This window comes from Pezoporus flaviventris, unplaced genomic scaffold (genome assembly GCF_033815535.1).
Source record: "Pezoporus flaviventris isolate CSIRO_AGI_PZ_B2104156 unplaced genomic scaffold, CSIRO_AGI_Pfla_v1 ptg000070l, whole genome shotgun sequence".
Lineage (NCBI taxonomy): Eukaryota > Metazoa > Chordata > Aves > Psittaciformes > Psittacidae > Pezoporus > Pezoporus flaviventris.
The window spans coordinates 37,855-60,458 of record NW_026892618.1 but is presented as its reverse complement, the minus strand read 5'-3'; the positions used below and the strand labels follow the sequence as shown (position 1 = coordinate 60,458).

General features: G+C 36.2%; 1 long non-coding RNA gene across 1 annotated transcript in view; it reads left to right on the top strand.

Moving 5' to 3' along the window:
• The window catches only part of LOC133279028 (uncharacterized), a 39,081-nt gene extending 20,998 nt beyond the window's left edge, over positions 1 to 18,083 (top strand). The window contains exons 2-3 of the long non-coding RNA XR_009746748.1: positions 16,378 to 16,464; positions 17,759 to 18,083. This is a non-coding gene — a long non-coding RNA (uncharacterized LOC133279028). The remainder of the gene's footprint in view (positions 1 to 16,377; positions 16,465 to 17,758) is intronic.
• The last annotated feature ends 4,521 nt before the right edge of the window (positions 18,084 to 22,604 follow it).

The window sequence follows — 22,604 nt, the reverse complement described above, 5'->3', positions numbered from 1 at the left end:
CTTCTTGACTCACTAAAAGGCTTCATTTGATTTCTTGACATACAAAGAGGCATAGAAGGCCTGTCAGCATTGTGGACCCGATTACAGCAGTTTTCTGAAAGTAGCTTTTAGCACAGCCATGTCTGTTATCTTGCTGAGCTCCTGGACTGAGTTGCAAGGAAGGTTTAGAAGTGATAAGAAAACCCAGAAATAACTGAATTGATGTCCAAAAGATTGCTAGGTGGCATGGAAAACAATCTACTGTATTGCATGAAACTGAAGGCTAGCTCCACTTGTGGGCCAGTGAAAGAATGCTGTAAGTAAATCTAAGCGCTCTCCTTTTTCTGTTACATGCACAATTGGGTAAAAGCTTTATTCTGTCCCTTTAACATCTGTGGGCTATTTACTCTATTAACAATAGGATGGTAGGTAATGCACAATGGCATAGACTAAGCATCTAAGAATGGACTATTTCCGTGGGGCAGTGGAAAGATTCAGGAGATTGTCACTCTATATCCCACACTCCCCTTCTCAGTGGTCCTGAGTCAGACTGTTAATAACCTGGATGAGATCCCAACTTCCATGGATGTCAGAGGGAATTTTACCTTACTAAAATGGATGATCTGCATACATTGATTGATGGCCTAGGCCTGTGTTCTTTTATCTCTGACAGGGAATAAGGAAGTTAATAACTTTCTAATGGATTTGGACTCTTTTTATTTATTTATTTATTTTTAAAGTCTGAACTCAGAAGGGTTATACAAACAGTAACTACTGGGAATAAGATTTATTTATAAGTGGAGTATTAAACAAGAGCTATACATCTGGAAGCTTTTATTGGATCAGACCCTATCTGGGATTGTGAGTCAACCAAGAAACATAACAGGAAACAAAGAAAATGACACTAGTAACTCAGAATATTTAATTTTTAAAAATTATTTTTTATAAAGAAAATGAATAATTATAAATTTCATTCATGTAGTTTAATATTTGTGATTTTACACAAAATGCTTATTTTTCCACATTACAGTCTTCACCTGTAATCATTTTAGCTGTTCTGTTGTCGTGAATCTTTTTGGCTAATGTTTCTTAACTGCTTTCATAAATACACAAAACCAGAGTTTTAATATGTCCCATCTTCCATGCACCACAGAATTTTTGTGGTAGTTCTGTCTCTTATTTTAAAACTCAAACCTTCAGACTATAAATTTCAGTGCTGTTGAATTGGACTCCCATCTTAGTTTTGTAATTTCAGAGGAAAACTTCTTTGAAACTAATAGTACTCCAAACTTCTATTTTAACCTGATTTTCTAAGGAGAAGAGAATTAGTCAATAGTGCCATGTCTGTCTTCCATGTACCTGTTTAAAAACCTCTGAACTGATACCAGTTTTAAGCAGGTTTGACAGAGGGGTTGCTGTTCTGGTACTGCATTTTACACAAGGCCTGCTCAATATACTAAGGCCTTGTGCAGCCCTGAAGCATCAGAAATGCAGACTGCTCTGTTTGGTCTCACTTTCAGAACAGGTACAACTGTCAGTCACTTTGCAAGCGCAGCCTTAGCAACCTTACAGCTATGACATAGACCAGCACTTGCCCAGCAAGTAGGCAAGGCAAAAATAATTGGTGGTGGTAGAAGCATAGGGATTATTGGAAGTATACGAGGAATATGGTATTGAGGGAAAGAGAAGCTTGGCCCATCACAAATAAACTGAAACACTTAAGCAAGTTTTTAACAGCAGTTTGGAAGAAGGAATGTCTGAATAAAGGAAAGAACTTGCATTGTTATCTTCATAATGTGTGAGGTCAGCCCTTATCAGACAGCAAGAAAATCTTTCTTGTGGATGTACTGTCTCTCCTGGACATTTCTTTGGTGTCTGTAAAGGGTTTTGTTCATGCTGCAGCCTCACTGCGTTGGTCAAAACCACCTACCTAGACATTGCTAAACCAAATTTTTGGAGTATCTCTTTCAGAGACAAAGTGCTGTCTGCTAAAATATGTTTGTGCCAAGTTCCATTCCAGATCACATGTGGATGGCTGGGTTCCATAACCTATGTCGCTAAGGAAACAAATTTTACTGCAATTTCTGAAATTCATACCGCCTGCATGTTACAGATTTTTGTAAGGGATTTCTGGAGTAATATTAAGAAAAAAAAAAGACATTCTAATTTCTTGAAGATATAGGCTACTCTTAACGTTAACTAAAATTAATACATTTTATGTGCTGCCACACATCGGCCTGATTTTATAATTTTTTGTTAGAAAAACTAGCTATCAATAGCAACAGAAAAGTGGTTTTAATGACAGCTCACTGACAGTGTTTGCCCTGACCCTATTTCTATTTACAGAATGGATTCTCTTCCAACCCCTGCAATTAATTTCTCTCTTCCCCCAAATTCCATATTTTAATCCAAAGTGTTAATATGATACTAGAAGTGGAGGTCACTGTAGCCTCTTCAGGGATAATACAGTTGAATTTGAATGAGTCTGCCTTCTAAGGGGTGTAGATTGTCTCTTGAAGAACAAGATTTGTCATGCATGTCAAAAGGTGCATTCTATGTGGGCCTACTCATCTTTCTAGAGACAGTACAATCTTCCTCCATAGAGTTTTCACATTGTTCTGCTCCTATGTCCATTAAGGTGATTAAATCCCATTTTGCAGTGTGAGGAAGTGTAATTGTAGTGCTGCTGTGGGGTATTGAGTCGAGAGAGAAGGGAAAAAAATAAATAAAAAATGTTGAAAGGAGAAAATGATACAGGGTCCAGGGACAGCACTAAATCCCCGCAGCAGATCCTGTGGAAAAAGATATTTTGGAAGTATCCGTTGGAAGAACTGTGTGCTTTGGCCCTACTGAGGATGGATGTTTGATGGCCAGCCGAGGGAAAGAAAAGCATGCTTTTGAGTTTGCATTCAGAAAGATTAATGATTTATGGCTTTAGTTATGTCCTACACCTTTCAACAAAAAGATCGTATTTCATTATTGGTGTCACCAGTGCAAACTCCCTGCTTTCAGTTGAAGAAGTGTGTTACATAACCAAACCAGTTCAGTAGCAGCCAAACACCCTGTACATTTGTACTGCTAATTCTGACTAGGATCTGAAAAGATAAAATCTCTACTTAAAATCATCTATATCTTTCACAAAATAAATGTTTGATGCAATCCATGAAACAAGTATTGCATAAGATCATCAAGCTTTGCTTAGATTTAACAGAGCAAGTGACTGGAATTCCAGTCCTCACAGTTGCAGACATCTGAATACTAAGCTATTTCTGTTTTCATCTTTTGGATGTAAAGGGAGTGTAGCAGTGTTGAAACAGCACTGGTACGTGGAGAGTTTATGCAGTGAATTTAGTAAGTATATTTTTGTCTGCTTTTTAGGTATTGAGTAGAGACGGTTTCATATTCTTTCTGTTCTATTCTGAGCAAGCTAAAATAACTTTTTTTTTTTCCTATAATGTCTTGCATTTGGGATTTTATGTAAAACTTGTCTGATATGGTTTTCCTTCTGCAGTTTTCCTAGTGTAACAATAGTGCAGTGCTTAACTGGATTATTATTGTTATTTTTGTGCAGATTGGCCATGCTATCTGTTCTACTGTGGCACAAATTGAAAGAAGGAAATTTTATTTCTTTACTTAGAGGCTGCAGTCAATGGCAGAAGCTTCTGTGGAGGAATACTTGAAAATATAGGATAAAGTGAACTGATAGAAGAGGCTACATTTTGCAACAGTTACGAGAGATTGCGCCTATTGCCCGGAAAGAATTTAGGTTTAGGTTCCTACTTTGGGAACAATATGTATGAGTTGGCTACATTGACTCAATGAAAGTTTGATTCCATCCTAAAATCTTAAGTGTTCCTTGTTTTGTAGAATGAAAGTCATTACTAAGGTAATTAATGCAATCTATTAATAATGGGTGATTTTTGTTACATTCAAATTTAATATCTCTTATTACATACATGATGACAAAGTGAAACAAGGAATTAATTTGTATGGGAGAGCTGTAACTCTAATATTAGAAGTGCTTTGTTGAAACAGCAAATGGGTATGTTCATGTGTGAGGTTTTTTTTTAAATGGGTAATTACAGTTTAAGATCTTGAATGGAATATTTGATGGTTTCTTTGGGAGGGGTGCCAGCTGTCATATTTAGTATGCTGTTTCTCTTGTACCCAAGTGGGAATATGATACTCTTATAAATCAGGTTAACTACATCAAGAGGTTTGGAATTAACTATGATGTCATATCATCTAAGAAGTGCTAAATTGGAACAAATCTTTATCACAGATCCTACTTAATCCTTTTTATATTGCTTGTTATAAACAGATGGGTATTGCCATAGATGCAGATTATATGTAATATTATTATATATATTCCTCTATAGGGAAGACTTAGTCAGCAAGGGATTTGGTGTGGCCTTTGCTGCAGATATTTCTAATTGCAGCTGGGTGAATATGACATGAAGAATCAGCCAACATTTGCTTAAGTAAAAACTGAGAATTTGCTTAGGTGTTCATGACCATTTATATTAGTTTTCTGAATAAATCTATAAAATCAATATTGTGATTATGAAACACATTGAAGAAGTGAAGGAATAATTTGCCTAGTATTTGAGTTGGTCTGTGTTTCTTCAAAGGTTTTTGTTTGAAGAGTTTGAGATCCCTATGAAGTCTTTACTCATGTTCAGTTGCTTTAGTTTTAAATTGAAATTTGGCATAACATCAGAGAATAGAGGCTATGGTATATCAATCATCACAAACAGTATATAAGCATAATCAAGACTGATAGTTAACAACACTCAAAACCTAGAAACCCAAGATGAAACGAGCTATCACCTTTCCTCTTTAACAAACAAGATCTTTAGTAATTTTGGATTGATAGACCAAAGTTGCCAATATATCCTTTGGGGATTTTGCCTTCCACTTCTGTACAAACCTAACTGCAATCTCTTATCAAATCATCGCTCTATTTACAGCATGCCTTTCCTACTAGCAAGTGTCTAATTGACCTTTCTGAGATGAGGGAGTTCTGCCAGCACCCTGGAATCTCTCAGTCACTGTTTCACTACTTTCTCTATGAGGTTTCTTAGGGAAAAAGATACACAATGGTTAGTATGAAATGGCTTCTTGAGATTGTATATTTTATTTTATTTCTATAAGAAATAATAGTACTAACTCCTGGTGTGCAATATTTGCTCAAACAGGAAAACCTCAGTCCATGCAATATGCATTTTTTTGAGTTAACTTATTTGCAGCTTGTGTGTGTTTTTCTCAGGCTGTGGACTATAGAGTTTAAAACCAAGTGTAGTCTACAAAATATTTAGTTTATTTTATGCAGCATAGTGCTGGAAACTACTGCAAATGATTGCAAGTTTTGTAAACTTTTGGTTTTTTCTTGTTTTTTTTTTAATTTTCAAACTATTAATTTTGAAATATTTGCCATTCTACTTAATAATTTGTATTATTTATGTTAATTTTGGTCATGTGTGTTTAATATCACCGACCCAAATACTTCTGCCTGTTGCACTCAAACTAAATGACTATCTCATTTACTGTGTCCTACATTCTTTGCTTCTGTCTTGTGTTTGGTAATGTAATTGCATATGACAGGTGTCTCATTTTTAGCTGAGATGTGGAGGGGAAGGGTATTCACGTGACCACTCAAAAATGCGGATATTGGCTCAAAAAAGTTGCATGACTGTTAGATCATCAATTGGATTTTCTTCATTCTATTTTATACACAGGCATTGCTAAGTTAGCAGTATTAACATTTGCTGCTAAGAACTGATGAAACCAGTGAGCTGTTTCATTCTTTAGTTAAAAGCACGAGTTGTTCTCTGCAAGCCTGCCAGTTTAAGATCAGAGAGCAGTATTTTGACAGATACTCTTTTGTGTTTTAGATGTCAGTAGCAGGTTTTCATGTCCCTCTTGTCCAAGAAAGCAGAAAATCATCATGGAATTCCAGTGGCTAAATTGCTTTTTGTAACTGCAGCCAAATGATTTATTTGCTTCACATTTTGTTCAGTTGCAGTCATGTTGGTGTAAATGCTGCCTTCTCCCATCCCCAATATGTTATTTTAATGATGTTGAAAATCTGTCCTTTCAAAATGCATTTATTTAAATGATACGGCATGTTGTAGAGCGACAGAAGCAGAGTCAGTTGATCCTTTAATGTTACTCTGAAATAAAAATTTCAGGTGACAATTGTCTCAGTTTTCCTAAAAATAATCTCTGAATCTCTAAAAGGCAGCAAGCAGCATCAAGGCATATGTATAATTGTAAATCAAATTTGGCTTAGGACCTCTGCTTACCTGATGTAATTTCCTGAATACCTTTCTGCATCCTTTGCAATTTCTTTTCCCTGTGTGTAACGAGATGCCTCTGTTTCTGCTTCACACAATCTTTTTCCCAGTGCCTTTGTTCACTTTTTGTCTTGCTATCTCGTTTCTTGTCCTTGTGCTTTCTGACTTTACTCCATAGAAGATTCCCAGCAACTCTATCCAGTATTTTGTTTTCTCTCAGCCTCATACTGTAATTATTCTTCATAGCTCTCAGCCACTGTGTCAATGAAGTCTTTCCTACCCTCCCCCCCGCCAGTGGTAAAGAACTCTAATACCACTTTGCCAGGTGTTTGCCATCTTTTTGTTTGCATTTCTTGAAGGCAAATTTCTTCTAGGAGTACAGATACTCCCTTCCTTTAACAGAACCCTCATTTAAGAGAGTTGTAGGTAGAGACAGGCTTTGTGCTTGTAGGCAAAGGCAGATTTTGTTTGAAAATTATAGAAATAACAGGCAAAATAAATGCATGTAGTCACTTATTGCTTCGGTAAAGAAATAATAAAGACAGCTATAAAGCATAGGACTGTTATCTTCACCCATATCTGAATCTGTATGGAACCCGAAGGACTTGTAGAAGTAAAATTCGCTTTTCTTCCCCCACCCCCCAACTTTTTATTTTTTTACAAGTGCACTTACTAAAACTCATTGAAAGAGTTGGTAAATTGCGTATTACATCCTGAATTTACCATGTCTGAAGCAATAAGGGTGGTAAATGGAGGCAGATAGGCACGAAAATTAGAAAAACTGTAATGCTTTCAGCTCTTGTTGAACATCTAGATCGCTGAGAATATAAGTCTCTATGAAATCTACTGAAGAGGGGAGGAGAAGGCTTCTAAATTGCTCTTCAGGCAGTTAAGTGTCCCTTTATGCTTTTTGAAATTAGAGCAGTATCACAGAAACATGAGACAGACTTCTATGGTGGACAGTATTCTTATGAAGGTAAATTAAAATCTTTGTTTGTTGTTGTCAGATTACACTGATGGGTAAACTCTCTGCAATATATACATGGACACTCAGAGCAAAGTTCTAGAAATACTTGCAGACTGGGTGCAGCTCATTGGTCTTCTTTTTTTGGTTTTTTAATTGAACAACTGCATTTTTTTTAAAGCATGTTTGAGCTAATTATTGTCAAGCTACATGTGTAACAGTGATTACTTTCACTGCCCTAAGTACATCTGAGAAACAAGAAGATTCTTTGGGTTCATTATGTTATTAAACTAAATGACATTTGCTTCAGACTGTGCAGTTTTCTCCCTTTTTCTTAACTAGTAGGGATGTTCTTCCTCATATAGAGAAAGAAGGTTCCATGTTTGCAGCTGATGTCATCCCAGCTCAAGGTCTTCTATAATGTGAGACTCCTGTATAGCCTGCAGATGAACTTTTAAACTGTTCGCCCAAGTCACTGAAGCTGTAGCAACCACGAAGTATCTTTTAGTTGCACTAGATGAGGTGTCTGAGGTCTGGGGAGCTGGAGCTGTCCGTCACTTTGAGCCTGCGGGCCCCCTTAAGCATGAGTTAAATGATGATACAAATTTCTTCCTGTTGTAGCTACATGTATATAAGGCATGCATTGTTAAACCCATTGAATATAACAGCACTGCAGTTCATTTTGTTAGATGGTTGTGAGCTTAGTGTCTGCTATAAGTTAACTCAATCTCTGCCCAAAGCTTGGGGGAACCCTATCTAAGGTTTTGCAGCAAACAGATTTTTACCTTAATGCAACAGCATTAAAACAAAATAATGATAATGGGGAGCTCAGTATTCTGGGTTTTGTCAAGGTTTGACATAAACCCATAATCAAATCATTTTGCTTTGAATTTTTCTGTGTTCCATGGCTAAAATGAAGTCGAATACCTACTGGATGTTGGGGATTTATGTACATATAGGGGGGTATGTATCATGTATTTTTTGTAATGGTTTGTAAGCTTTGATTAAAAAATTTTCTAATTGTGAAACCTACTTAGTATTTGGAGAATAACGATTCTTATTTTGACTTTAATGCATTCACTACTTTTAATAAAGTATTTTCAAATAACTTATTTGGTTTTCTTCCAGATTGGTATTTTGGGTCAAATTCAGGTCTAAAGTGGACAGGTGCAGCACTATTGAATTGGTGTCTGTAGGCGGTTCCCCACCTTTGAATAGCTGTCACTCTTTCATTTGGGAATGGAGTTACTATCTTCCCCCTTTATGTGTATGGAAGAATGGCATTGAAACAACACTTTATGAGTCATATTATGTAAACAGTAGTTGATAAACCTATTGGTGCTATATTTTACTACTGCATAGGAAAGCCAGGAGTATTATTTTGATCCCAAAGTGATTACATGTCCAAACATGCTGCAAGAAGTTAATATTCCTCCTAAAGACACACAGACCATACACAGTGAAAGAACAACTTTATAGCTAATTGGAGGTTAGCTGGGTTCCTTTCTAAATTGGTTTTTCTCGGTTTTGCAGCGAATGGCTTTCCTCCTTACTGCGAATGACAAGATTTGCCATTCTCTTTTTTTTCTATTCCAAGGTTATTGCCCTCTGCTTGGTGATTATGTTCTGGCCATGTATGTCTGGCCTTCTCCAATATGATACTTCTGTTGTGTCTGTAACTATAGAGTTCCCCTGCCAAAGAGGGCTAGCAATACAGATGTACATACATTACGGGAGTTTTCTGATACACGATGAATCCAGAGTGAAAACCTGTGAAAATTGTCATGAGAATTTGCTTCTGTAATTAATTCTGTAACTTGGGTTTGTTTAGGTGTTCTACTTATACTGAGGTTAGTATTTCTTAGAGTACTTTAAAACTCATAAAACCCCTTAAATAAAAAGTCAAGGAAGCAAGCAAATGCTGGCATCTGATTCTTTGTCTTTTCAATTAGTACAAAATGAAAGGAAACATGGGATTATGTTATTATTTTATGATGGAAGAAATATACTTTTTTTCTGTAGATTAATGGAATTTTATATTTATTAATGACATCATTTTGAATTTTTAGATTAAGATCACAGAAGAAAAGACTTGCCACAAAATTTGAATATAGAGGCTTGTAGCAAAGATCGTTGAAGAAACTTAATTTGCTTAACTGCATCATGACAATGGTAGTGGTTTTGGTTGGTAAACATCTTATAACTACATAACTACTTCTGGGACAGTTAGCTAGGCTGCCTGATGGGCACCCCACCCCTGTTCTCGAGGGTTCCCTGTAGAAAGAAGGGGTGGGGGGGAAGGGGAAGAGAAGGCTGGAACATCTTTAATACTTAAAAACCCAGCACTTATTAGCTGGAGGAACAGTTCCATTCCATGTGTTGATTTTTGTAAAGCTTATTTTCTTGTCACTTCCATAATAGGCCTGTTACATTTTTGGGGTCATCTTTACTTCTGTCTACAGTAGGTCCCAACATTTACTCTATTTCCAGCTGTCACTAAGGAAAAACTTTGCTTTTCATTGAGGTATTTGTTGGCTTGTTGCAGCTGGTCACTGTGTGGGTTTGGGTTTTTTTCTGGTTTTGCATTCTTTTTTTTCCCCTTCCTTCCCCTCTCCATGCTTTTGTGCAGTTTTGCAGCATGTCTGGCACCCAGATTTTGGATCCATACTTTCTTTTGTCCTCAACAGACAATATTTTTTCATGTGTGAAAGAACACTTCTGGTACTTACGATGCATGTATGTAATTTGTTGCAGCTTTCTTGTGTATACAACAAAACCCTCTAGTTTCAAAGTTTGTCCTTAATTGAAGTCTGGCACAGCAGAATTTCTTGTTTTTCAATGGTTATTAAGCATGTTATCAAGATCTTGCAGAGACACCATCATAATCTTACCTGGCAGTATCCCTGAAGGCATTTTCCAAGCCTTCATTAGAAATTATTTTAAGAACCACAGAATCTGGAAGTGCATATGTCTGTATATCGTGTTTATACTTTCCGTTAATGTTACATTAAATGATGTTTGTCAGATGGTACTGTGAAAAGCATTGATTTGGAGTATTGATAGAATATCAGTCCTTCACTCTGTTGCTGTGTATTGTTCTTATCCATCTAAATTTACTAATGTGTTTATTTCTTCTTTCTGTCCCCTGTGTGAATAACAAAAGTTGCTGCGTGCAATCTTAAGCCCAGGTCGCCATGTGCAATCTTAAGCCCAGGTCATATATCATGTGGTTTTGCAGTTGCATATTTGAGAAATAGATACTCATTTCAGAGCTCCTTTCACAACCACTTTCTCAATGAAATGTAATGCAACTTCAGATTTGGAGGGGAGGAGGACAGAGTGAAAATAAACCTAGGTAAATGCTTGACTTACTATGCTTACATTAATGAACTTGATTGAACTGGATTGACCTCAAGGGAGCAGATTTTTTTTTGTATGAATTTTACAGGGTGCTTTTTCTGGTGGGTTTCACATGAGACTCACTACAGTGGTATATTTTTTAGTGCTTCCGTATTTAGTCTTTCAGTTACTCTGAATCTGCTTGTGGCTTCCATTCCACATCAGGAAAGAACCCTATCCAACAGTCAAAAAACTCTCATGTGTGAGGGTAGTATTTCTTTTCATCACTGTTAAAAGTAACTGATATACTTAGCTACTCATCTAAAATCAATAGAACTTTTCTTGTAACCTAATGTTTCATGTAATCATAGAATAGTTTTGTTGAAAGAGACCTTAAAGATCCAACTTCTCTGCTGTGGCAGGGACACCTTCCACTAGACCAGATTGCTCAAAGCCCCATCCAGCTTGGCCTTGTATTTGAAGATGGAATTGTTTTTTGTTTAACTTTGTTTAATTATTTTTTTTTAATAATAGCTCAGTCAATGAAATTGCTCTTCTATAAACTTTCTTTTGCTTTCAGAAGTATTTCTTTACTTTATATCATCTTAATGTCATGAAAGTGCAATAGCAGTTCCTAACTTAACTATGGATAGAGAAGTACTGGAAGAAAATCCTACTGTTCATATGCAGTCTTCTGTGGGAGAGAGTTGGGAATAGAATTTTATCTAGAAATGCTTTGGTTTTGGTAAATATGTTAAGGTATCCCTTAATACAGAGACAAGTTTTCAGGAATACAAGGTCCCTGAGACCCAATGAAAAGTATGAAGCAGCAAACTTTTCTCTTGGTGAAGAACAGTCGGGTTAGGGAACACTTGAAAAAAATCGGACATCGGTAAGTCCATGGGGCATAATGGATTGCACCCATGAGTGCTATGGGATCTGTCTGATGTTGTTGCAAGGCAACTTGACTGTCTTTGAAAGGCTGTGGTAATCCGGATGTTTCTGAGGACTGTTACCGCTGACTTCAAGAAGGGGAATTACAGGTTGGACAGCCTCAGGAGGTGAGGTGGTGTTGGAACAACTAATCCTGGAAACAGTTTCCAGAAATGTGAAGGACAAGAAGCTTATTTTAAGTATTCATTATGGTTTTATGAAGGGGAAATCATGCTTAACCAACCTGATAGTCTTCTGTAATGAGGTGACTGGTTTGATGAGTGAGAGGAGAGCAATGCATGATGTTTGCCTTATTTCAGTAAGATTTTTGATGCTATTTCTCACAATATTTTAATGAACAAGCAGGAAATATGAGTAAGCTAAGTGGACAGTGAGGTATATTGAAAACTGACTGGCTGGGCCCAGAGAGTTGCATGAATTCCAGCTGGAGGCTGATTAATTCTTCCAGGTCAAAGCTATAAGCTGTAAAAGGGCACATTCAGTAATCTATTTTTTTTTTGTTTGTTTTCCTGCATTTATGATCAGCTTCACAAAGTCCCAGAGCTGTGTGTTTTCTTATCTACAGGTGTGAAGTAAAAGAAAGAGAGAAGGTGAATTTGGTCTTTTTGCTTCTTTTGGTTTGGTTAATGAGGTGTGGATCAGCTTTGTTCTGTTAACATCCCAGGTCACATTCATCTTGAAACTGCACCAAGTGGATTTAAGGAGGTGTTACATAAGAATGGTAAATAAAGCCTACATTTGGGTCAGAATTCATCGTTACAGGTATTTATAGTTTCACTACCAATGCAGTCTTGCTACTGGAATATTTCAGGAACCCATTACCATCTAACCTAAACAAATCTGCTTTCTCTTAGCAGCATTTTGTTAACAGATGTAGCCCAGAGACTGAACTTTGCAAATTGTGCATTGGAATTGAGGCGTTTCAGCTAAATTCAATAAATGTTGACAACAGTTAACTAATTGCACAAGAAAATTATCACCAAATTGTGAGGAAATAAAGTTCTCATTTGTGATTGTGGTTTTTTTTTTTGTTTGTTTTCTCTTTCAGCCTGGAGCATCTTGGGGTTGTTGATATTTTAGAAGGGAAGGTGATACCATTTGACTTTAATTTTAGCTATTCAAATCTACAGTTCTTCTAAATCTTGCTATAAAGGGCTGCAGAAAAGGCAGCACGCATACTTGAAGACAAAAATTGTTACCAAATAGACTCACTTGCTAACTTTATTTCCTCAAAATAACAATTTTTCAAAAGTGTAGTATTTGAATGAACATTAAACAAATAGGCTAGAAAAGTTGAAACTTCATGTTAAAATTGCTCCACGCCGATGTAAATTATATATCCAGCATCTAAGTACTTAGCCTGTTCTCATTGACCTTGACAGCAATTACAGAGGTCGTATTTATCTATAGGGAGCTGGAGTCTGAACAATTTATTTACTATATTAGAAGCAAGGAGGCTTTACTTGTACATACACACAACTATGAGTTTTCCTTTTTAAAGTAAAATCTTCTGTGGATATTGCAAATACAGTTTTCATTTATACTGAGATCTTGTGAGTCTTGTGAAAGAAAATGCATAAGCCAGGATGTATGTCTTTTGTCTTTTAACTCCATGAGCATGAATCATGTTGAAGGGTGCCCTTTCGCTGTGATGTACCAAGAACAGCATTCTGTCTTGTGCCATGCACTCTTCAGTGTGCTGAGCAAAGATAAACAGCTACACAGGTAACTAGTCCTACTGGGGAATGGGAAGAGTATTCCTAGAACAGCTACCTGAGTATTTAATGGCTGTTTTTAGGCAAGTATAATTGTAGTTCAGGAAATGCTTCTTTAATATGGAATCATTAGTGGTTAGATATGGTAAAGAAAGTGTAGAACCAACCAGGATTAATTTTTTTGTATTTGAACTATGTATCCAATTTGTATTGATGAACAATGATTTTTATATACAGATTGACTTAAACTACAGGCGTTACCAATGCCCAAACTTAGTAATTAAAGAGGCCATGTAAATTGCCTTTTATTAAGCTTAGGCACTATCTTTCAGTAGTGCACTTTTGCTAATATTGAGTCTCTTTTTCTCTATTGCTCTTTCACTCTTCATTATTTCACTTTTTTTTAATTGAAAGAACTTACTTTATTCTGTCCTTTTCATACAAAAAACATGAAGAAATGGTGACATGTTTTACAGAGGCCTCTTCTAACTTATTTTTGTGTAAGTACAGTGATGGATTGTTTTGAGTGCCAAAGTACAAATTTTCATTAGGTCAGGTGAAAACAAAGACAATTCAAGTTTCCTTCATCTGTTGTAATCAGAGCATCTCCATTGCCAAAGGGGAATAGCTACCCAGTACAGTTTCCATAGCAGCAAGTTGAGCCAATAATGATTTTCAGTGTAGTGTGTCTAATTGTAGAAGGTGAAACTCAAAATGCATGAAGAGGACTTCCTTCTCTTTCTATAGGGCCCTTTGTATAGTTTCTTTCTTGAGAAGTGTCCGGACTTTTACTTCCAAATGGGTTGAAGGCTGTGGGCACTTCTCTCACTGACTCTCAGGGCATTTTTGAATATTCTATCGGAAGGGTTTCAGCTGGTATTGAACATCTTACACCAGTCCTGCACAAAGAGCAGGATTTCTCCTAGACAATATTTTTTTTTTCCTAACAATTTCTTTGCACTTTATTTTTTAATAAAACCATGAAGAAGAGATATGAGAATGTTTTCTTTTGGGAAATTAAGTCTCTACATCACTTGCAGTTCAGATAAAAAAAGAGCTTAATGTATTCAGGAAAAAAAAATTAAGTTTAAGTTATCCTTCTTTGAGATTGTAATCTGTAGGAAATACAGGAGATCAATAGTTAATTCCCACACATATGTAGTTCAGATCCTCTTTCTTTTCTCAGATTCTTCATGAAGATGCCAATTGCAGAGATTAGTTTCAGAGAGGTATCTGGTGACAGCAAGGACTCAGCTACCAACTCCATGAAAGTTTTTCACTCAAATTTATACACTTTGTGTAGCACTAGCAACTCAGAATGGATTTCTGCAGATACCCTGGAGACACAGGGATCCTAGTTTCATTAGCATTCCTATGGTTTATTCATGATACATAGATGCCTTAGTTTGTCAAGGAGTAGCAAATGGGTATCAGCTCTTTTTTGCTATTATAATTTCAGTTGGCAGGTTAAACTATAATAGCAAGTAACTTTAGGTTTTTAATTTCTTTTATGTTGACCTGCCTAGGAAGTAGCATTTATTTTCTTTGATTAAAAAGAAGTAAAATGTAAGCTAGCGCTTCCTAATTAACTTTGTGCTGAAGAATAACTGCAAGTGACGAAGAAAGATTCTTAGAGACTTTTAGGATGGTAAAAATGTATTCCACAACTGATGTTCTGTATGGTATAGCATTCAGAAGAGGTGAATTAGTCTGCTGAATTTTAGTGCCTTATACTGAAAAGAACTCACTATCCTGCAAATATTTCAGTAGTTTGTACAAAGTTAATGTAGGGCATGTATTTTTTATGACTTATAATAGTATAAATATTTATTGAGGATTTCAATTTTGTAGTATCACTTTAGTATAAACTGTTAAGCTCTTATTATACAAGATCAATATTTAAGAATTGGATTTAGATATTTAATTTTACAAGATACATAGCTTTACTAAATGTAAAAATATTCCTTTGGTGTATGTTTTTCACCTTTAAACTGAGTACAAGTTCATTGTCCCTTGGAGGAAAAAGTAACATCTTCATTTGTGATCACAGTGCTTTTCATAGGTTACAACTAAGTGCTTTTTGACAACTTAGGCATGTCTTTGGCAACCAAAACATTTTGGTTTAGAGCTTGAATTCAGTAAAATAGCAAAAACTTGAGTGAACACAGACATCTTATGTCGTCACCCTATAAACTGAATTTGAGTAGTTTTCCATTATTTTTAGTAGTGGTGAAGTATTGTTTAAATTTCCAGAAGTCTGATATCCAAGTTAAAAATAATCAGTTACCAGTACATTCAGTAGCAGAAGAAGGAAGCTGTCTATAGCAAATTGATTCTTTCACTGTCATGAGCAGATTGCCCAATCCCTAAAAGTCGTTTTTTGTTCTACTCCATTGACTGTGAACTCTAACTTTGCTTCTGGAGATTTATTGCCACAGATAAGTTTTGTGGCAATAGCCTTTTGATCTCCTAGATCAAGATTGAATTATAATGCATACCAGACTCTTTCAAGTTTTGAATTTTCAGCTTTAGAGATGATTTTCTCTTTGGATAACTATTTTCAATGTATCTTTATTTTAAAATACCTTTTGCTTTGTATAATTTGCTCTAGTCTTCAAAGATATTTTGTACAACTTCTCAATAAATATTTACTCTTAATTAATAATGTGTAACAAAGTTATTTTGGGGTTAGACGTTCATAAAACTTCAAATGTTCAGTGTTACAGAACCAAATTTTTTCTAGCTTCTTAAGCATATTTCTCTTGTTTTATTTGTATGGGATTATTTTCACATACATGACAGATGGGTATATTGGCTAGAAAATCTTTATCAAGTAGCATACAAAAATATGTGGCAATGTACAGTGCCAGGATGATAGATGGTTTGGCAAAATGCTCATGACAGTATGTTTCAATCATATGTGGACTTAATTCTTCTCTTCAGATCTCACTGTTGAATTGTATGAGCCTAAATGAGGTCTGAATGTTTTTTGCCCTTTCTGTCATGGAACAAACTAAATGATAGATAGTGCATAAAAGCAGGGTGATTGATAGCATGACATGGAAGACATCTTTGTTTTCAAACACTGCAAATGTGAATGCTGACGGAATTTTTTGCTTTTATTTCTTAGGCCTTGCATTCGGACTGGTCAATTGCCTGACTTGTATTGCCTTCTGGAACACAAACAAGCTGTGCCAAGATTTCACCATGATGGCAGGTATGTGATGTATCCTACATACCTATGAGAGAGCCAGTTCTGTTACAACTTCTTAGTGATATGCTGTTTTTAGAGATGCAGCATACCACCACAATATCTGCCAGAAAGACAGTTTTTACTATTTTCTCAATCTGGCAGTCGTAGCAGTGTTTCTAGCTGAGCAGACCTCTGTGATTTTACACAGAGGTTATCACTAAAGATTGAATGGCCTTTCTTATAGTTGCTGGGTTTATCTGGTTATATTCAGAACTTTTCTTGCTGAAACATATTAATTTCTCTTCAGAAAGATGTATTTAATTACTTAGAAGGGAATCTAGATTTTTTAAAAAGTAATATATTACAATTTAATTCAACTGATACGGGAAATAAAAAAGAGAGAGGTTCCTCAAACACTTGTTTTATTTGTACAGAAAAAGGAGTCTGCACAGACTTGAGTAAATACAAATTTGAGCTAGCTGAAGGAATGATGTAACATTCATACATTTACAGATTTTTTTTTGTTACATTATTTTCTTTTACCTTTATTTTGAAATTCATGGCTTGTTGTGCCTTTTCCTCTAATTGTGCATCAGCTATTGATGGAATAGCAATCAAGTATGAGGAGGATCTTTTTTCTTTCTTTTTTAACGTCTCATTTAACAGAAATATTTCTCATGAAGCTTAATAAAAGATTTAACGTAATATAAAAATTCTGTCTTTCATGTGGTTCAGTTCATTTGCCTTGTAAAGAAGACATAAAGCATCTTTTTTACAGACTGCATTTTTCTCAGAACATTTTTAGTCATGTTTTTCTCCCAGTTGATTTTTTTTTCTGTGAATATCCCTTTCTAAAATTATGTGCCTGAAAAGCAAACCAAATAAATTTGATTACTCTAGAATATGTGCATTTTTTTTTTCCCAGACCCTCATGTACCTTTTAGTTCTCATTTTATCTTTTTTGTGTAGTTTAAAAATTATTTTTAATGTTAAGCAGGAATAAAATATACATAAATCAGTCAATTAAATGTTACTCATATTTTGTTACAAAAAAGGAGCCAGTGTTTCCTACTCCCAGGGAGTTCTGTAAAGGGCAATAGAAGCTAGTAATAAAAATATTTTCCATATTTTTGAATATTAAGATTTTTGAAGAAAGGCTGGGAATGTCATTCGAAGAGCCAGATTTCAGAATTTAGCCACCTCAGATATCTCAGATTTGATGTAGGTTTTCACTATCTTTGCAGTCATCTAAGTAAATTAGGATACTGAGAAGCAGTCATAGTAACAGAAACCTTAGATTTGTGTTGTGTAGTTTTAGTCATCTGAAATTTTGGTACCTCCCTCTGAAGGGGGAATGGTGACCCTGAAGTAGGTGCCCTCAACAGGCAGAATGAGTTTGCCCTTGGAAAGGCTGACTACAGAAAGAGGTGGAAAGACTGCCTTGGAATAGACGCCTACCTATAAAGGAGAGTTTGTATGCCTAAGTTTTTGACTGATGCAGGTAATGAGGTGAATCCCACTTTGGCTATTTTTAGGTTCAGGCTGTGAGTTATGCTTTCATTTTTTTGTTTTAATAAGATGTTAATCTCAATGAAATTGTTTGTACTTACATCATATAATCTGAATATTGTCCCCCATTTTTTCCTATCTGAAAGCAATATTGTCCCCCATTTTTTCCTCTCTATTCTCATATTTTTCCTGATTTATACTTGTTCATTCACCGAGCTTTAAAAATACAAACTGCAGATTTACTTGTACTTGAGAACTACATATGTATGCTTATAAGATAAAGTAAATGTTTGGACATGTTTCACACATCAGGAGTGCATAGTTTCCATGGTGATGTAATTCATATTGGTTGTATATTCATCTTGGTGGTACATATTCAACTCTGAAGTGTAGTCATGTCTATTGCATTCAAAACTACTGTAAGATTTAGCTTATTTCAAAGTTACATTCATACTATGGTGTTTCATTTATGCTGCTGGTTGGCATGAAGAGTTTCTTGGAGTGGTTAGAGGATCATACACTGATTCCATCATCAAGGATAAATTATACTTATTCCAAGAGAAGACAACAAAAAAAAAATCTTACAAAAGTAGGATGAGTGCTGTCTTGGTGCACAAGTGATATCTCTGATAATAAAGCCGGTAGTATATGGTTCTTATTACTTGAACTGAGTAAATGAGGGAGCATTATGACCCCCTAAGTTCATGGGGTTTGTGCTGTTTGGGATTCTAGCTCAGTAACCAGGACATTGACAAGGGTTTAAAATACACCACACATCTGTTTGTAATTGCCTAATTTTGATGGTGTATTTCCTGAAGAGTTATGGTAATATAAAGAACTGTGAGAGGATTAAAAGGTTGTTGAAATTTCCAGCTATCTTCTCTTAGCGTATTTTCTTTTGGATTCACGCAGTCACTTGCTTTAAGGTCAGCTGGTTTTAAAGTACTTACAAGAACAGAATTTCTGAGTTACAAGTCTTCTGTATGACTCTCTATGTAAATAATCCACTTGTTTAGCATTGAATGATCAACATATACAAAGATTCCCAGGCTAGTCAACTAGCTAGAACACAGAAAAGGATTAGCTTTTGTGACTTTAGAACAAAGAACATAACACCAACACACAATTAATTACACATTTCAGCATTATAAAGTTGAAGAGATGTAGCTAATAGATTGCAGGACTGCTTGTTGATTTAATAAACATAGCAGGACTGTTGACACCTATGCACCAGTGAAGTGATAAATTGAAGATTATCTGCTTTTTCCCCAATCTCCTGTCATTTACTCAGCAATTATGGGTCTGATGCTGCTGTTACTAGGTTCTGCCTTTGTAGGAGAGGTGGTTTCCTGTTTGTTTTTTGTTTGTTTCCTTGTTTTTACAAGACAAGAGGAAGACTGGGAAGTGCTTCTGATGGCCTTTTCCAGGCTGTCAATTAAATCTGACTGTAAGTTAGGAGGATAGCAGCTATGATGTTGATCCTGCCACTTATTGAGGGATTCTCTCTCTTATCTAGTGTATGTCATACTGACTGGCTCAAAGAACTTGGAGAATTCTTTTACAGCCAATGAGAAAACATGAAAAATAAATAATAGTAGAGGGAATAAAACTTTCATATTAGTAGGAAAACTGTAAACTTACCCTAATTTCTCTTTGCTGTGCTTTTTCAGATATCTTTGTCAGTGTTTTTTGCCAGTGTGTTCCCTTGCTTCCTCCCCCTGTCCTCCCTCTTGAATAACCTTCCCCTTCCTGAGGAGCTTTGTATTTTCTTTTTAGAACATTCATAATCATTTCCTTGTCTCATTCCTGTCTCCTTGCTTACATTCTTTCCCTGCTCCTGAGACCTTTAAACTCATTCTTTTATCAAAATTAGCTCCCTACTTTTTTCCCTATTTCAAATGAACTCCAAGCCATTTGTTCTGTCCATCAGCCTGAAACTCACAGCTGTCTACTTTGTTGATGGCCAGTAGTGGTAACAGTTTGGGACAAGGGGGGAAGGGTCAGGCCCTTGCACTAGTCAAGGGAATTAGCTTCAGCTTCTTTGTTGGAGGAGAATGAATGTGGGAGAGGTCTCTTTATTGCTCTTTGTTTACTCAGGTGGCGTGGACTTCATATTTTGACATCTTTCTATCTCACCTGTGAAAAAAGTATCATGGGCTGTATTCTTGAGGGACTAGGTGAATACCTGTAAAAGAATTCAACAATTAACAAAACTACGGTATCCTGTCTTGAGACATAAGTAATACAATAAAAGAATATACCTATTAAATGATAGTGACCTCTATCTCAAAACAACTTGTAAAAAGGAACAACATGTGCAATAACATCTTTCCAGCTGTGGTGCTGCACAGCATCTAGGAAAGTAAGCTTTATGCCAGACTAACTCTTGGAAAAGCAGGAGCTGATTTTAAGCTAAGAATCTAAGGGACTATTTTTGTAATGGCAGAAGGTCCATTAAGATCTGCTGTAGCATAAATGTGTATACGTATAATATGACTCAGATTAAAGTCACTTATAATATGATGGATATTCTTGTCCAAAGAAATATACCTACATTAAAGTAATCGATGGCAAATCCAAAGGTTGTGTTCATGATTCCAGCGAGTTACCTATTTTGCCTTGTTATTGCTAAAAATTTTTAAAGGGCCTCCCTCAGCTTAAGTTAGGTAACTGACATCTCTCTCAAAGGACACTAGGAAACACCAGTGTTGGTTCCTTTACCTTTTAGTACAAACTTTTGGCTTTAGTATAATCTTTTAGATGACCAGAATTTTTAACCAAGGATTCGTTTTTGAGTGTGAGATCATGACGTTGTACTTGCTATTCTGAAAACCTTGTCCCTGGTGCTTAGGAAGTTCCAGATAATGGCATTTTTTGCCACCTGTATTTGGTTTTAACCTTTGATAAAATAGTGTGTGATTGTCACCGGACAAGGTAGACCTTTCTAATAATGCCTCCTGTCACTGTAAAGATAGTGTCTTACTGAAGCCTGTTAATGATGTTTTGTGTCCAGTTTTTCCTGCTCTTTGACATCATTCTGCGCTATTGACTCCCATTACTTTCTGTGAGAGTTTGGTTAAAAGGTTTTTGGTTTTGTTTTTTTTATTTTCAGTGTGATCCATTCAGTATATATTGTACCCCTCAATTTCATGTTTGGAGGAAGTAAATTTCTTATCTGGGGCTTTAGAGAGAAGCTTCCAAGAGCTGCATTTTGAACAAACTAGGGAAGTAAAGAGAAGAAAAGTTCAGCAGGGCTTCATACAACATTCCAGGCTCATGAGGACTGAAGAAAAAATCTGATTACCATTTCAGAGAAAGCTTATCACAGGGAGAGTTGACTGACTGCTGCTCCCTGTACTTCATTCTCATTGTAACCTTCTCTCTAAAAGAAGAAATTACACCTAGACTGAACTTGAATGACTGTTGTGAGTCCATTTGGATAAATTTTACAGGTAACAAAAAAATAAGACACTATTTTGGCATTTTTCAAAAGACAGAATCAGGTTATTGGTACCTCAGAGTGAATACTGATAATACTGCTGGCCCTGATCTAGAGTCTTGGAGAACACTGCTTTCATACATAAAGGCTATTCTAGGCTTTGCTGAGTTTTTCTCTTCCATAAAACACTCCCACCATGTAAGAGAAAGGTTGGACTCTGGAAGAATGACTGGGAGGGACCACAGTTCTAATCTGAAGCAAAAGGTCTACTTTTTTCAGTAGGCTTTTAACTCTTAAAGAAGTGGTACACATTTTGCCATGCTTTTTCTTCCTGCCTGGTTTTCTAGACAGACTGTGACTGAATTAAACCAGCATAGCTGTAGGAAAGAAAACATTCTAATAACTAAGTTAATGCATGGTATTCCTAAATAACTGCAGAGCAGCTCCAAATCTGCCACATGCCCCAAAGAAAAAGAAGTTTAGGATGGAGCCTGCAACGGCTGCCATCCTGTCTGCCTCTCTGGTAACAATTTCCTGTTTGCGCTAGCCCAGTTGCTGTCTACCACCAGCTGTCATATCTGAGAGTCAGTCTCACGGGTTTGTATGCTTGGTTTATGCTCATCTCAGCCACCAGAGAGACAGAATGGGAAATGAGAAGAACTTGGAGCTCATTCACAATCGTGAAGCTTCTTGTCTGTCTCTGGAATTACAGTGTTAGAAAGCCAAACCTCTGTTTTGGTGGTTCATTTCCTGTCTTTGATGTAAGAGCTGTAGAAAATCAGATCAGAAGGCTATTACTGACTTTTTTTTTTTTTTTTTCCATCCCATCCCACCCTGCTGCCCCCCATGTGGGACAGCCCAGACTGGCAGAATTACACTTGTTTTCATATTTAGCTGTAATTGTCTTAAATCAGTACTTATCTTCATCAAAACCCAAGAGCACTCCCTTAGAAATGTCTCTGGAACATTGATAGTGGGAGTGAGGTGCTTACACATAACCACCTGGTGACATTTTTTATGGCCTTGGGTATGTGAGACATCAGCAGAGGGCTGGCAGATACGAAACAGATTTACAAGAGGTCTGGCAGGCCATACTGGGTTTTTAAAAATGGTAATAGGCACTCATGTTTCATCACTTGAATCATGCTTCTCTTGCCACTCTGTCTGGTTCGTATTGTCTTCTCTGACACTTTTAAAAGTTAACCCACAAATCTCT